We start from the raw sequence: 17489 nt of genomic DNA, 5'->3' as shown, positions 1-17489 counted from the left end.
CAGGTTCTCCAATGGGGGCACACATCCCGGTTCACCTGCCACCCCGGGAGTGATCCGACCCTGGCTCTCCTGAGGAAGCACTTTTGGTGGCCGTCCATGGAGGGGGACACCCGTTCTTATGTCTCAGCTTGTTCCATCTGTGCCCTGGGAAAGGTCTCTCATTGACCTCCTGCGGGTCTACGTCGTCCTCTACATATAGCCCGAGACTTCATCACCAGTCTACCCCCTTCCCGCGGAAACACCACGGTCCTCACCATGGTAGACCGATTCTCCAACTCTCTGGTGAGCTCTGCCATTGGGAGGTCTCCGTTCCAGTGCTCCCTTGGGTACCAACCCCCGCTGTTCCCCGCGCAAGAAGAGATTGCAGTACCAGGACCATATTGATCGGTGCCTTAAGATTTGGGAGGAAACACGCACGGCCCTACTTTGATTAACAACTGGAAATAAGAAGACAGCCGACTGACATCGCATCCCGGCGCCGGAGTACCAACCTGGGCAGATGGTATGGCTGGCCTCAAAAATGAACATAGGAAACTCGCCCCTCACTTCCTGGGACCATTCAAGGTTGAAAGGGTAATCAATCCCGCAGCGGTCCGCCTAAAGCTGCCTAGATCCATGCACATCCACCCAACTTTTCATGTCTTAGTTAAAGCCAATTTCCTTTGATCCCTTGTGTCCCACAGCCGAGACTCCCCCACCTGCCCGTATCATCAACAACCACCCGGCATACACCATCCGACAACTACTGGATGTGCACTGTTGGGGCAGGGGTCTCCATTACCTGGTGGACTGGGAAGGGTACGGTCCAGAAGAACGTTCCTGGGTCCCCAGCTCCTTCATCCCAGACCCTTCCCTCATTCAGGACTTTCATCGGGACCATCCAGACAGGCCTGGAGGATCACCTGGAGGGGGTGGGTACTGTCACGGTCCATTCTGGCAATCCCCCACCTTGCCATTTACCTCAGGAATTGGGTTTCAATTCCTCGTTTAATTTCCAATCATTCCCAGGTTCCACTAACTACATACACCTGCTTCCCATCAGAAACTGCAGGATAAAGACTCTGTGATCACAACAAGGAGCTGCCCATTCGTTTGGTCCACTCGTGTTTGAGTAACCTCGTTCCATGGTTCTTAGGACTATCAGTTCTAAGTCTAGCATCGTTCCTCAATTCACTACTAAAACCAAGACTCCCGGTAAAGACTCTCTTGGACACCAATTCCATGCTCGCTATGACCGTAACGCCTCCGCGCCCGTGTTCAGCACTTGGGTTCGTTCCACCACCACGTCCTTTCAACAAGATCTTGGCCTGGAAGTGGTTGGGGCTGAGGCCAATAGCTGGAGGCAGCCGGAGCCAAGGGCAAAGGTGCAGAACCTCTCCTGTTCATGAAAAACCATCACTGCGTGCTCAGCATATTATGGAACTTTGCAAAAGAAAACTTTTCCTGAGTTTTGTTAATGCTGCACACTCTCTTCGAAGGAGTTAGAACATGTGATGCTCTCTTTCAGATGCACGTGGTATAGTTTCACCATTCTCTGAGAGAAAGAGAATCAGATGTGAGAGAGAGAGAGAATGTTTAGTTTCTATCCCTCTCCTGTGTAGGTAGCACCATATTCCCAGGACTGACCCAGCCTGTCCACATCCAAGTCCAAGCTGAGTTTCCTGTCATAGAAACAGGAGTAGGCCATTTGGCCCTTTGAGCCTGCCCCGCCATTCAGTATGATCATGTCTGATCATCCAACTCAGAACCCCGTGCCTGCCTTCTCTCCATACCCTCTATAGAAACAGTGCCCAAATACAGTGAGGTGCAGGTACAATGCAAAGCTTCTTGCTTGTAGGTTCAGACAACAGAATGAATGTAAATGGTAAGCATAAATCACTCAAGACAGTGAAGAAAAAAAAACGAGAATGCAAGATATTACATTACGCAAGCATGTTGTGCCGAGGTTTTTCAAGACATTGCAATTGCCCTGCATGTTTGCTGATATTGTGAGAATACAGCTAACACAGTGCTACATTTCCTGACCCTTTTACCTTCTCAACACACAAAATTGGCCTCCTTACACTTGGTGTTATGACATCAGATTCACGGATCTGGTGGTTCCTGCGATGTTAGTACTGGTAATCAGTCAGCCAATAGCAGAAACTAGAGATCAGGACTAGGATCAACAATTTTCAGGAAGCTGGATTCAGAAGGAAAGGATTTTTTGAGCAAATCTTTCCTACTCTTAACATAAATACAAGAGATTCTACAGATGCTGGAAATCCAGAGCAACACACAAAATACTGGAGGAATTAAGCAGTATAGGCAGCATCCATGGAAGTAAATACAGTCATCATTTCAGGCTGAGACCCTTCATCAGGACCGGAAAGGAAGAGCAAAGAGGTTAGAAGTCTGATGAAAGGTCTCAGCTCAAAATGTTGACTGTTTATTCATTTCCATAATGATGCTTGACCTTCTGAGTTCCTCCAGCATTTTATGTATTACTCTTAACATATTGCAAGTTATTCTATAATTCTTGTGTTCCATGTTGACTGAGCACTCATGTACTAGGTTCACCCCAATCTCCTATTGTTGGGTTCAGTGAAGGTTTTCTTCAGTTACTAGCATGTACCATGCAGCAAGGCTTTTAGCTAGAACACCCCTCCATCAAACACAATTCCAATTCTACACACTTTTGCAATAGTCCAATTGTTTGCCTCATTCTTCTGCCATCCTGCATAAATCCTAAATTAGTTGTCATCTCTCCCTATAACCTTAAAGTTTTTGTGTAAAATTTTCCTGTATGCTCCTTCTCTACTGAGTGACTATAGTCCTGTGATTGCCAGGACACAGCAAGGATGTTGTATTATTACAAGGGGACTTTGATCACATTCTTGAATCTTTTCATCTGTCCACCCATGAGAGAGTGCCTATTTTGGGAGAGTAGAGGTGTCAGATGGTGGTGTGGAGATACGTCTCTACCAAAGGGGACTTCCCTCTATTAGCCTGCAGGTCACACTTGGGCAAGATGTAGCACCTGCTTAGCGCCCCCACCCCCAAAATCAGTATCATGCAAAGCCAAGGGGGCAGGTAGTAGATGGTCATATGAGCAGCTGATGCATATTACAAGTCCTAGTTATGTGACCACTGACGTGAGGCAGGCATTCGCTAAAGAGTATTGATAATGGCTGGAGTCACCTGTCTTGTAAAGACAGTTCCCAGAAGCAGATAATAGCAAAGAAATTCTGTAGAAAAGAATAATCATGGTCAGGGATTGAGAAAAGAATAAGAATCTCAGCCTGATTTTGGCAGGGGGTGGGGGTTGTTCCCACAGGCACAGACTGAAGACAGATGGAAGACCATGAAACCCCATGTCACATGACACAACACAATGATGATGAGTGGGAATCTGAATGATATTGAATGCCCACTGTTCTTTGAAATTCGGGCCCCGAGGCATCTGGTCCTCCACATCCGTCTATTCATTCCAACTATATTCCAATTCCTGTCTTTATTCTCCCAAAATGCAGCACCTCAGCCTTTCACCTATACTCAATATCCATTTCTCTCTCCATTCCAAGATGAGTTGAGTTCCCTGTTGTGCAAGGGGCCCGAAGAACTACACCTGAGGCTTCACAACTGCTTCCTTCCAACTGCCGTCCATTCTTCAACTGACCATGCCTGTTTCTTTCAATATTGGACTCATGTTCGTTTTGTAGTTTAGTTTACACACATGCATATTATGTATACTTTATGTTAAGTTTGTTTGTCCTCATCTTATGTACAATGGAATTATGAAGAGAGTGAACTTATGATCTTCATGTAAATGCAGTTCAGAGGTCTCCAATGAACAGGTGTTCTACTGTTAACACCATACAGTATTGAGATTGGCCACATTGCTTACTCACATTTTATGCCTCTTTCCTATTCAGTTTGCAACTTCGAAATGTGGTAAGTGATCTTTGCTCTACAGAAATACACCAGCCAATGATCACCTCCAACTAGAGAGAATAAGCTACTCTTGACATTCATGGCCCATCAGATGGGCATGATCAGAAACTAAGCTGAACTTTGACTGGCTCACTTCCTTCACACCTCAAAGGCATCATTTCTGCAAGGCACAAGTCAGGAGTGTGATGGAACATGTGCAGAATCAACAACTCTTAGGAAATCTGGCAGCCTCCAGTACAAAGCAACCTGTTCTCTCAGCACTGCGCCAACCATCCTGAACATTAGTTCCCTTCATCAGCAGTGCACAGTGGCTGCTGTGCGCATTGTGTACCAAAGGCACTGCAGTTACTTGTCCAGGCTACTCTGACATCAAGGGAGATGAGGCTGAGTACAGGGCTACAGTAGGAAATTTTGTCACATGGTGTGAGCAGAATTATCTGCAGCTTAATGTGAAAAAGACTAAGGAGCTGGTGGTAGACCTGAGGAGAGCTAAGGTACAAGTGACCCCTGTTTCCATCCAGGGGGTCAGTGAGGACATGGTGGAGGATTACAAATACGTGGGGATACAAATTGACAATAAACTGGACTGGTCAAAGAACACTGAGGCTGTCTACAAGAAGGGTCAGAGCCGTCTCTATTTTCTGAGGAGACTGAGGTCCTTTAACATCTGCCGGACGATGCTGAGGATGTTCTACGAGTCTGTGGTGGCCAGTGCGATCATGTTTGCTGTTGTGTGCTGGGGCAGCAGGCTGAGGGTAGTAGACATCAACAGAATCAACAGACTCATTCGTAAGGCCAGTAATGTTGTGGGGATGGAACTGGACTCTCTCACAGTGGTGTCTGAAAAGAGAATGCTGTCTAAGTTGCATGCCATCTTGGACAATGTCTCCCATCCACTACATAATTAACTGGGTGAGCACAGGAGTACATTCAGCCAGAGACTCATTCCACCGAGATGCAGCACAGAGCGTCATAGGAAGTCATTCCTGCCTGTGGCCATCAAACTTTACAACTCCTCCCTAGGAGGGTCAGGCACCCTGAGCCAATAGGCTTGTCCTGGACTTATTTCATAATTTACTGGCATAATTTACATATTACTATTTAACTATTTATGGTTCTATTACTATTTATTATTTATGGAGCAACTGTAACGAAAACCAATTTCCCCCAGGATCAATAAAGTATGACTATGACTCCCAAACCCACAAGAAGGACAAGGACACCACCATCATAGGCAGTTTCACTCCAACTCACACACAACGTTTGGATATCGAGCATCTTTCACTATCCTTGTGCTAGATCCTAGAGCTCCCTCCCCTACAGCAGACTGACAGGTTCCAGAAGGCAACTCATCACAACCATTTTGAGTGAAGTTAGGGCTGGCCAATACATGCTGGCCTTCTCAACAATGTTCAGATAAATAGCCCGTCAAAGATATCTGGCAGAGATTACACTGAGGCGTTAACTGATCTGATTTGAGATGACGTGACAATTGGCATGTCCTGATGACCCTTGCCAATTTTTACAGATGCATCCTATCCAGGCATATTGCAGCTTGGTATGGCAATCACTCTGTGCAAGGCAGCAAGAAAGAGCACAGAGTTGAGAGCACAAAAATCACTGTCCCCTCAATTGACTGTCTACATTTCCTGCTACCTCAGGAAAGCAGTGAACACAGCTTAAAGACCCTTCCACTCTGATCATTTTCTCTTCTCCCCGCTCCCATTAGACAGAAGACACCAAAGCCTGGATTGTTTAGGGTTGTCGTATTGCTCAGCAATATGTGGAGTAGACCAGATTGAATTAGGTTATTGTCATGAAAGTCCTTGTTCACGTGAGTTCACCAAGAATCAGAATTGAATTTCTTATCACTGAGTTATATGACATGAAGCTCATACAGTGAACAGTACCCATGGTAATAGTAACTTAACGGTAAATACCTCGACAAGCGCAAAACATAGTTCAACCTTAGAAATGCTAAAATGACAGTAACAGAATGAGGAAAAGTTCAGAGTCTAGGAAATTTGGTAGTACTACTAGGGAGGGATGTGAAGAGGTGATTATTTCAGAAGTCTGATGTAGTGGGAAAGAAGCTGTTCTTGAGTCTTTTCATCAGGCTTTGCTGTATCTTCTCCCAAAGGTAGAAGAGAGAAAAAGGAATGGCCAACTGGCAAGTATTGCTGACAAAACTGCTGGCTTTGCTGAAGCAACACACCTGGCGATGGACGGGGTGGGAGGGAGTGGGCAGTGTGACCAGAGCAGAGCAATTTCCCTGCCAGGCTGAGATGCAACCTGTCAAAATGCCTTTTATAACGTACCCGTGGAGGGTCAAGAGAATCCTCCTGGACAAGACAAATCTTCTCAAGTGCCTAAGGAAGTACATAGAAACCACAGCACAGAAACAGGCCTTTTGGCCCTTCTTGGCTGTGCCGAACCATTTTCTGCCTAGTCCCACTGACCTGCACACGGACCATATCCCTCCATACACCTCCCATCCATGTATCTGTCCAATTTATTCTTAAATGTTAAAAAAGAACCCGCATTTACCACCTCGTCTGGCAGCTCATTCCATACTCCCACCACTCTGTGTGAAGAAGCCCCCCCTAATGTTCCCTTTAAACTTTTCCCCCCTCACCTTAAACCCATGTCCTCTGGTTTTTTTCTCCCCTTGCCTCAGTGGAAAAAGCCTGCTTGCATTCACTCTATCTATACCCATCATAATTTTATATACCTCTATCAAATCTCCCCTCATTCTTCTACGCTCCTGGGAATAAAGTCCTAACCTATTCAACCTTTCTCTGTAACTGAGTTTCTCAAGTCCCGGCAACAAGCTTGTAAACCTTCTCTGCACTCTTTCAACCTTATTTATATCCTTCCTGTAATTTGGTGACCAAAACTGAACACTATACTCCAGATTCGGCCTCACTAATGCCTTATACAACCTCATCATAACATTCCAGCTCTTATACTCAATACTTTGATTAATAAAGGCCAATGTACCAAAAGCTCTCTTTACGACCCTATCTACCTGTGACGCCACTTTTAGGGAATTTTGTATCTGTATTCCCAGATCCCTCTGTTCCACTGCACTCCTCAGTGACTTACCATTAACCCTGTATGTTCTACGTTGGTTTGTCCTTCCAACGTGCAATACCTCACACTTGTCAGTATTAAACTTCATCTGCCATTTTTCAGCCCATTTTTCCAGCTGGTCCAAGTCCCTCTGCAGGCTCTGAAAACCTTCCTCACTGTCTACTACACCTCCAATCTTTGTATCATCAGCAAACTTGCTGATCCAATATACCACATTATCATCCAGATCATTGATATAGTTGACAAATAACAATGGACCCAGCACTGATCCCTGTGGCACACCACTAGTCACAGGCCTCCACTCAGAGAAGCAATTCTCTATCACCACTCTCTGGCTTCTTCCATCGAGCCAATGTCTAATCCAATTTACCACCTCTCCATGTATACATAGCGACTGAATTTTCCTAACTAACCTCCCATGCGGGACCTTATCAAAGGCCTTACTGAAGTCCATGTACACAATATCCACTGCCTTCCCTTCATCCACTTTCCTGGTAACCTCCTCGAAAAACTCCAATAGATTGGTCAAACATGACCTACCACGCACAAAGCCATGTTGACTCTCCCTAATAAGTCCCAGTCTATCCAAATGCTTGTAGATTCTGTCTCTTAGTACTCCCTCCAATAACTTACCTACTACCGATGTTAAACTTACTGGCCTATAATTTCCCGGATTACTTTTCGATCCTTTTTTAAACAACGGAACAACATGAGCCACTCTCCAATCCTCCGGCACCTCACCTGTAGACAGCGACATTTAAAATATTTCAGCCAGGGCCCCTGCAATTTCAACACTAGTCTCCTTCGAGGTCCGAGGGAACACCCCGTCAGGTCCCGGGGATTTATCCACTTTAATTTTCCTCAAGACAGTAAGGACCTCCTCCTTTTCGATCTGTACAGTTTCCATGATCTCACTACTTGTTTCCCTTAATTCCATAGACTTCATGCCAGTTTCCTTAGTAAACACAGATGCAAAAAACCTATTTAAGATCTCCCCCATTTCCTTTGGTTCCGCACATAGCCGACCACTCTGATCTTCAAGAGGACCAATTTTATCCTGTACAATCCTTTTGCTCTTAATATACCTGTGAAAGCTCTTTGGATTATCCTTCACTTTGACTGCCAAGGCAACCTCATGTCTTCTTTTAGCCCTCCTAATTTTTTCTTAAGTATTTTCTTGCACTTCTTATACTCCTCAAGCACCTTATTTACTCCCGGCTTCCTATACACGTCATACAACTCCCTCTTCTTCTTTATCAGAGTTGCAATATCCCTTGAGAACCAAGGTTCCTTATTCCTATTCACCTTGCCTTTAATCCTGACAGGAACATACAAATTCTGCACTCTCAAAATTTCTGCTTTGAAGGCTTCCCACCTACCGATCATATTCATGCCAGAGAACAACCTGTCCCAATCCATGCTTTTTAGATCCTTTCTCATTTCTTCAAATTTGACCTTCTTCCAGTTAAGAACCTCAACCCCAGGACCAGATCTATCCTTGTCCATGATCAAGTTGAAACTAATGGTGAGGTGTGTTCCCAATCCCTGCAACAATGTGAAGTTGATGAGTTAGATACAAGATGTTTGTTTGTAAAACTGTTCTCTGTCCAAACTTTCCTCCAAGATCCTTTAGTCTTTAGGACTGGGAGTGGGGGAGCTCATGTCCAGAGGTGTTTTTGGGAAAACACGTTTAAGAGATCGCGATGGTCACTTCTTGTCTTTCGTAGATTCAGAGAATACACAAAACATTCTGTAAGTTGTATAGAAGTATACATAAATTATCACAGACAGGGAAGAAAAAAGTACTATAAGAATGTAATTGTTCCCAAATCTGATGGTGAGGGATTTGAGGCTTCTGTACCTCCTGCCAGAGAGACCGGATAGTGGGGATCCTTGATGATAAACTCCTCCTCTTGTGGATGTTGTCAATGGTGGGGAGGTTTGTACCCACAATAGACCAGTCTGTATCCTCCACACTCTGCTGCCTCTGTCATAGCTGTGCATTGAATTTGTTGTAAATACCTTGATGTAACCAGTCAGGAAACTTTCTAAAAAGCTATAGCAACTATGGTAACTGTGCAATGGCTTTCACTTGTGTGATTATTGTAAAGAAAGCACGACAGCACCTCTATTTCTTCAGGAGTCAGGAGGTTCAGTATGTCATCGAAAACCTTGGCAAACTTCTATAGATGTGTGGTGGAAAGTGTGCTGACTGGCTGCATTACGGCCTGGTTTGGGAACACCAATGCCTTTCAGTGGAAAATCCTACAAAAGGTAGTGGATTTGGCCCAATACATCACGAGTAAAACCCTCCCAACCATTGAGCACAGCTACATGAAACATTGCTGTAGAAAAGCAGCCTCCATTATCAAAGATCCTCAGCACCCAGACCATGATCTTTTCTCACTGTTGCCATCAGGTAGAAGGTACAGGAGCCTCAGGACCCACAGCACAAGGTTCAAAAACAGTTACTACTCTCAATCATCAGGCTCTTGAGCAGAAGGGGATAACTACACTCATTTAAGCACTCTGTTATAGTTATTTCATGCTCGCTATTTATTTATATTTGCACTTACAGTTTGTTGTTTATTGATCCTGTTCACAGTTACTGTTCTATAGATTTATTAAGTATGCCTGCAGAAAAAGAATCTTACGGTTGTATGTGGTGAATGTATGTACTCTGATAACAAATTTTACTTTGAACTTTGATTATGTGTATTTGCGTCAGTGCTATTTGACCGTCTTTGTTTCCTCTTACAGCTGTTACAATATTTAACAAAATCAACTGGTCAGCAGATCCATGTGACAACTTCTACAATTTTGCATGTGGAAGATGGCAGACGGAGACGCTCATCCCTGAAGACTATCCGAGCTATGGGATTTATGATTGGGTTGAACAAAATGTCTACATCATGTTGCGAGGCAGGTTCACTCCGTTCACTTCTATGCACAGACGGGATTACATTTTCAGTTCTGAGAAGGAAAGGCCTTGCATTTACACTGAGCCTTTTCTATTTGTGTAAGTTAGGTAAATTTGGGGTTTTGATAGAGCTGACGTTTTGGTCAGGACACATGAAGTGGACTCTGCATCACAGTCGTACAGCATGGAACAGGCCCTTCAGCCCATCTCAACCATGCCAGCCAAGGTGCTCACTGAATCTCCTCCAATTTGCACATTTCATCCATATCCCTCTAATTTTGTTTTTAGTTTTCCTGCCTCAGCCACTCCTACATAACTGTTCCTTCTGAGGTGAAAAGTGAGCTGCCTTTCAACTGAAGAAGTTGCCTTTCAAGATCCAAATAAATCTTACTGCTATCATCTTAAACTAATACCCTCTACTTCTTGATTTCCCAATCTTGGGTAAAAGACTGAGAGCATTCATCTAAACTGGGCCCTCATTGTTTGAGCTCAGTAAGATCACCTCAGTCTCCTACACGTCAAAGAGTAAAGTCATAGCCTGCCTCGAATCCTGGTAGCATTTGTGTACATATTTTCTCCTCTCTTTCTAGCCTAATGGCACCTTTCCTACAGCCGGGTGACCTAAACTAATGTATTGCCATAACCTTCCAACTTCTCAACTCAGTGCCCTGACTGATGAAAGCCAGCATGCCAGAACCTTCCTTCACAACCCTGTCAAACTATGATGTCACTGGCAGGAAACCATGTACCTGTGCTCTGAATACCTTAGTGCATCTTTGAACGATGCCAGGATGTACTGTCAGTGATCTGTAAAAATATTTTAAGTGGTTATATATTGCATGGCCCTCATGATCATTTTTGATTCTTCAAAAGTATGTGGAACAAATGAATTAACAACCAGATAATCCAGAATGTGACTGATTTTTAATTATAGTACAGTATTTATTTAAGGAAAGACACTTTAGAAAGAACATGGATCAAAGGATCCAATCTTCTCAACAAGTGTGAAGCCTCAGTCTGTGGTGCTTGTTGGTCTCATGGCCACACAGTATGCAAATAAACCCTTCAGTTAGACTGCTCCACGCCCACCAAGGTTCCCAGCGAAGCTTGTCCCATTGCTAGATTTGGCCCATATCCCTCCAAACCTTTCCTATCCATGTACTTGTGCATGTAAGTTTTAAATGCTGTTAACGTCCCTGCCTCAACCACTTGCTCTGGCAGCTCATTCCATATACTGACCACTACCAGAGTGTAAATTTATCCCTCAGGATCGTATTACATTTTCCCCCTAACCTCTAGGTCTTCAGTCCCCAACCCTGGGAAAGAAGACTGTTTCTGGGGGAAAAGACCCTAGCAATGCCCCCTCATTATTTTATACACTTCTATAACATCACCCCTTATTCTCCTGCACTCTCTCCATATCTCAGCCCTCCCTACTTCTGGCAATATCTTTGTACATCTCCTTGCCACTCTTTCCAGCTTAATGACACTGTTCCTATAGCAGGGTGATGAAAACAGAATACAATACTCCAAGTGTGGCCTCATCAACATCCTGTACAACTGCTGCACAACTTCCCAGTGTTTATACTCATTGCCCTGACCGATGAAAGCCAACGTACCAATGGTCACCTTCACTCTCTCCACCTGCAATAGCACAGGCAGTAAAGCTTGTACTCGTACTAGCACAAGAGGCTCTGCAGATGCTGGACATCTTGAGCAACAAAATGCTGGAGCAACTCAGCCAGCATCGGTAGAAGGAAATAATCAGTCGATGCTTTAGACCAAGACCCTTCATCAGGACTAGAAAGAAAGGGGGCAGAAACTAGAATAAGAAGATGGGGGAAGGGAAGGTACACAAGCTGGCAGGTGATAGGTGAGATCAGGTGAGGGGGAAGGTGGGTAGATGGGGATGGGGAATGATGTGAGAAGCTGGAAGGTGGAAGGAATCTGATGGGAGAGGACAGTGGAGATCGAAGATAAGCCCAAACAAGGACTGGAGGAGCAACACCTCATATTCTATCTGGGTACTCTCCAACCTGATGGTATGAACATTGTTTTCTCGAAGTCCCTGGTAAGCACTCCCCTCTATTACACGCTACCTCTTTGATTTCTTTCATTATGATGGCTTCCTCACCTTCTCTTCTTCCCTACCGTTATGACCTGCCTATCAACTCCTTCCCTTTATTCAAATATTAGGTCTCTTCTTCAGTCCTCTATCTCTTCCACCTGATGAGAGGGAAGGGAAGGGCATGGAATCAATAGAGGGAGGTGGGGAGTGCAGAGGGGAACTGTGGGGGAGGGGACCACTTGTACACGTCTGAAGGGCAGTTGGACTAGGGGGATAGGGGAAAGGAGCAGCACACAAAGTGCTGATCCTCTATCGTCTGAGATCTATCTGCTGTGCTGTAAGTGACAGAGAATATTGAGCATTACTTGTTTATAATTAGTATATGGAAAAGTACTTCAGGGGTTTAGCTGTGGATTTGGCCAGGTCAGTGTTCCAGCCATAAAGAAAAGTTCAGCAAACTACACAAACCAAAGATCTGTGCCTCAACTGCACACTGTGCACCTCAGGACTAACTGAAGGAAGAGCTAGTAAGAGATTTGAAAGTGGGAGGGGGAGGGGGAGATCCAAAATGATAGGAGAAGACAGGAGGGGCAGGGATGGAGCCAAGAGCTGGGCAGGTGATTGGCAAAAGGGATATGAGAGGATCATGGGACAGGAGGCCCAGGGAGAAGGAAAGTGCGGGGGGAACCCAGAGGACGGGCAAGGGGTATTGTCAAATATTCACACTCTGCCACTTGCCCTTTGACAACAAGTTTGGGTCTCAGAAATGATGATCTTCTTTTAGTGTAACATTATTACATCACGGGAGCTGGGTAAGCTTGTGTAAATGTGTAGAGAGTAAACCTCCTGTGGATTCAGTTTTTCTGTGATGGCGAGAATGCAATAGCTGCCTTTTTGATCAAATACACTGGACAACAATGATTTTGCTACCTGAATACTTTCGGGTATATCTTTGGTATCACCTATATTTATTATTTCAATTCATAATTCAAGTCAATTAAAATGTTGCCCACAATGTAAGCTGAAAAGTTTTCTATCTTATCCAGGCATGCCTGCTAATACTTTGGGCTGCCAGCATCACCATAAGAATGGCATCTTTTTATTGAATCTTCAGTGGTAAGCTTGAAATTTGTGCTGTTACACAACATCAATATCTATCCTTCAACACCAGTCGGCAATGTCCATGCTGCTGTACCAATCGGCAATGTCCATGCTGCTGTACCAATCGGCAATCTCCACCCTTCAACACCAATCGGCAATCTCCATCCTCCACCACCAATGGGCAATGTCCACCCTTCAACACCAATCGGTAATGTCCACCCTACAACACCAGTCGGCAATGACCACCCTCTAATACCAATCGGCAATGTCCACCCTTTAACACCAATAGGCAATGTCCACCCTCCACCACCAATCGGCAATGTCCACCCTCCACCACCAATGAGCAATGTCCACCCTTCAACACCAATCGGTAATGTCCACCCTACAACACCAGTCGGCAATGACCACCCTCTAATACCAATCGGCAATGTCCACCCTTTAACACCAATAGGCAATGTCCACCCTCCACCACCAATCGGCAATGTCCACCCTCCACCACCAATGGGTAATGTCCACCCTTTAACACCAATAGGCAATGTCCACCCTCCACCAACAATCAGCAATCTCCACCCTTTAACACCAGTCGGCAATGTCCACCCTCCAGCACCAAGTGGCATTGTCCACCTTCCGCCACCAGTCGGCAATGTCCATCCTTCAATACCATTCGGCAATGTCCACCTTCTGTACCAATCAGCAATGTCCACCCTCCATTACCAATCGGCAATGTCCACCCTTTAACACCAGTTGGCAATGTCCACCCTTTAACATCAATCAGCAATGTCCACCCTTCAGTACCAATCGACATTGTCCAGCCTTCAACACCAATCGGCAATGTCCACCCTCCAGCACCAAGCGGCATTGTCCACCCTCCACCACCAATCGGCAATGTCCACCCTTTAACACCAATCGGCAATGTTCACCCTTCAACACCATTCGGTAATGTCCACCCTTCAATACCAATCAGCAATGTCTACCCTTCAACACCAATCGGCAATGTCCACCGTTCAACACCATCTCGGCAATCTCCACCTTCAACACCAATCGGCAATGTCCACCCTCCACCACCAATCGGCAATGTCCACCCTCCACCACCAATCGGCAATGTCCACCCTTCAACACCAATCGGCAATGTCCACCCTTCAACACCAATCGGCAATCTCCACCCTCCACCACCAGTCGGCAATATCCACCCTCCATTACCAATCGGCAATGTCCAGCCTTCAACACCAATAGGCAATGTCCACCCTCCACCACAAATCGGCAATGTCTACCCTCCACCACCAATGAGCAATGTCCACCCTTCAACACCAATCAGCAATGTCCACCCTTTAACGCCAATCGGCAATGTCCACCCTCCACCACCAATGGGCAATGTCCACCCTTCAACACCAATCGCTAATGTCCATTCTTCAACACCAATCGGCAATGTCCACCCTTTAACACCAGTCGGCAATGTCCACCCTTTAACACCAGTCGGCAATGTCCACCCTTCAGTACCAATCAGCACTGTCCACCCTTCAACACCAATCAGCAATGTCTACCCTTCAACACCAATTGGCAATGTCTACCCTTCAACACCAATCGGCAAAGTCCACCCTTTAACACCAGTCGGCAATGTCCACACTCCATTACCAATCAGCAATATCCAACCTTCAATACCAATCGGCAATCTCCACCCTCCACCACCAATCGGCAATGTCCACCCTCCATTACCAATCGGCAATGTTCACCCTTTAACACCAATCGGCAATGTTCATCCTTTAACAGCAGTCGGCAATCTCCACTTTCAACACCAATCGGCAATCTCCACCCTCCACCACCAGTCGGCATTGACCACCCTTTAACACCATTCGGCAAAGTCCACCCTTCAACACCAATCGGCAATGTCCACCCTTTAACACCAGTCGGCAATGTCCACCCTTTAACACCAGTCGGCAATGTCCACCCTTCAGTACCAATCAGCACTGTCCACCCTTCAACACCAATCAGCAATGTCTACCCTTCAACACCAATTGGCAATGTCTACCCTTCAACACCAATCGGCAAAGTCCACCCTTTAACACCAGTCGGCAATGTCCACCCTCCATTACCAATCAGCAATATCCAACCTTCAATACCAATCGGCAATCTCCACCCTCCACCACCAATCGGCAATGTCCACCCTCCATTACCAATCGGCAATGTTCACCCTTTAACACCAATCGGCAATGTTCATCCTTTAACAGCAGTCGGCAATCTCCACTTTCAACACCAATCGGCAATCTCCACCCTCCACCACCAGTCGGCATTGACCACCCTTTAACACCATTCGGCAAAGTCCACCCTTCAACACCAATCGGCAATGTCCACCCTTTAACACCAGTCGGCAATGTCCACTCTTTAACACCAGTCGGCAATGTCCACCCTTCAGTACCAATCAGCATTGTCCACCCTTCATTACCAATCGGCAATGTCCAGCCTTCAACACCAGTCGGCAATGTCCACCCTCCAGCACCAAGCGGCAATGTCCACCCTCCACCACCAATCGGCAATCTCAACCCTCCACCACCAATCGGCAATGTCCACCCTTCAACACCAATCGGCAATGTCCGCCCTTCAACACCAATCGGCAATCTCCACCCTCCACCACCAGTCGGCAATGTCCATCCTCCATTACCAATCGGGAATGTCCAACTTTCAACACCAATTGGCAATGTCCACCCTCCAGCACCAAGCAGCATTGTCCACCCTCCACCAGCAATCGGCAATGTCCACCCTTCAATACCAATCGGCAATGTCCACCCTCCACCACCAATTGGCAATGTCCACCCTTCAATACCAATCAGCAATGTCTACCCTTTAACACCAATTGGCAATCTCCACCCTTCAACACCAATCAGCATTCTCCACTCTCCACTCTCCACCACCAGTCGGCAATGTCCACCCTTCAACACCAATCGGCAATGTCCACCCTTTAACACCAGTCGGCAATGTCCACTCTTTAACACCAGTCGGCAATGTCCACCCTTCAGTACCAATCGGCATTGTCCACCCTTCATTACCAATCGGCAATGTCCAGCCTTCAACACCAGTCGGCAATGTCCACCCTCCAGCACCATGCGGCATTGTCCACCCTTCACCACCAATCGGCAATGTCCACCCTTTAACACCAATCGGCAATGTCCACCCTTTAACACCAGTCGGCAATGTCCACTCTTTAACACCAGTCGGCAATGTCCACCCTTCAGTACCAATCGGCATTGTCCACCCTTCATTACCAATCGGCAATGTCCAGCCTTCAACACCAGTCGGCAATGTCCACCCTCCAGCACCATGCGGCATTGTCCACCCTTCACCACCAATCGGCAATGTCCACCCTCCATTACCAATCGGCAATGTCCACCCTTTAACACCAGTCGGCAATGTCCACTCTTTAACACCAGTCGGCAATGTCCACCCTTCAGTACCAATCGGCATTGTCCACCCTTCATTACCAATCGGCAATGTCCAGCCTTCAACACCAGTCGGCAATGTCCACCCTCCAGCACCATGCGGCAATGTCCACCCTTCAGTACCAATCGGCATTGTCCACCCTTCATTACCAATCGACAATGTCCACCCTTCACCACCAATCGGCAATGTCCACCCTCCATTACCAATCGGCAATGTCCACCCTTTAACACCAATCGGCAATGTACACCCTTCAACACCATTCGGCAATCTCCACCTTCAACACCAATCGGCAATCTCCACCCTCCACCACCAGTCGGCATTGACCACCCTTCAACATCATTCGGCAAAGTCCACCCTTCAACATCAATTGGCAATGTCCACCCTTCAATACCAATCAGCAATGTCTACCCTTCAACACCAATTGGCAATGTCCACCCTTTAACACCAGTCGGCAATGTCCACCCTTTAACACCAGTCGGCAATGTCCACCCTTCAGTACCAATCAGCATTGTCCACCCTTCAACACCATTCAGCAATGTCCACCCTTCAACATCAATCGGCATTCTCCACCCTCCACCACCAATCGGCAATCTCAACCCTCCACCACCAATCGGCAATGTCCACCCTTCAACACCAATCGGCAATGTCCACCCTCCACCACCAATTGGCAATGTCCCCTTCAATACCAATGAGCAATGTCTACCCTTTAACACCAATTGGCAATCTCCACCCTTCAACACCAATCAGCATTCTCCACTCTCCACCCTCCACCACCAGTCGGCAATGTCCACCCTTCAATACCATTTGGCAATGTCCACCCTTCATTACCAATTGGCAATGTCCACCGTTCAACACCATTCGGCAATGTCCACTCTTCAACACCAATCGGCAATGTCCACTCTCCACAACCAGTCGGCAATCTCCACCCTCCACCACTAATCG

The sequence above is a fragment of the Mobula hypostoma genome, chromosome 6 (genome assembly GCF_963921235.1).
Source record: "Mobula hypostoma chromosome 6, sMobHyp1.1, whole genome shotgun sequence".
In the NCBI taxonomy this organism is placed as follows: Eukaryota; Metazoa; Chordata; class Chondrichthyes; order Myliobatiformes; family Myliobatidae; genus Mobula; species Mobula hypostoma.
This window is presented reverse-complemented; position numbering follows the sequence as displayed.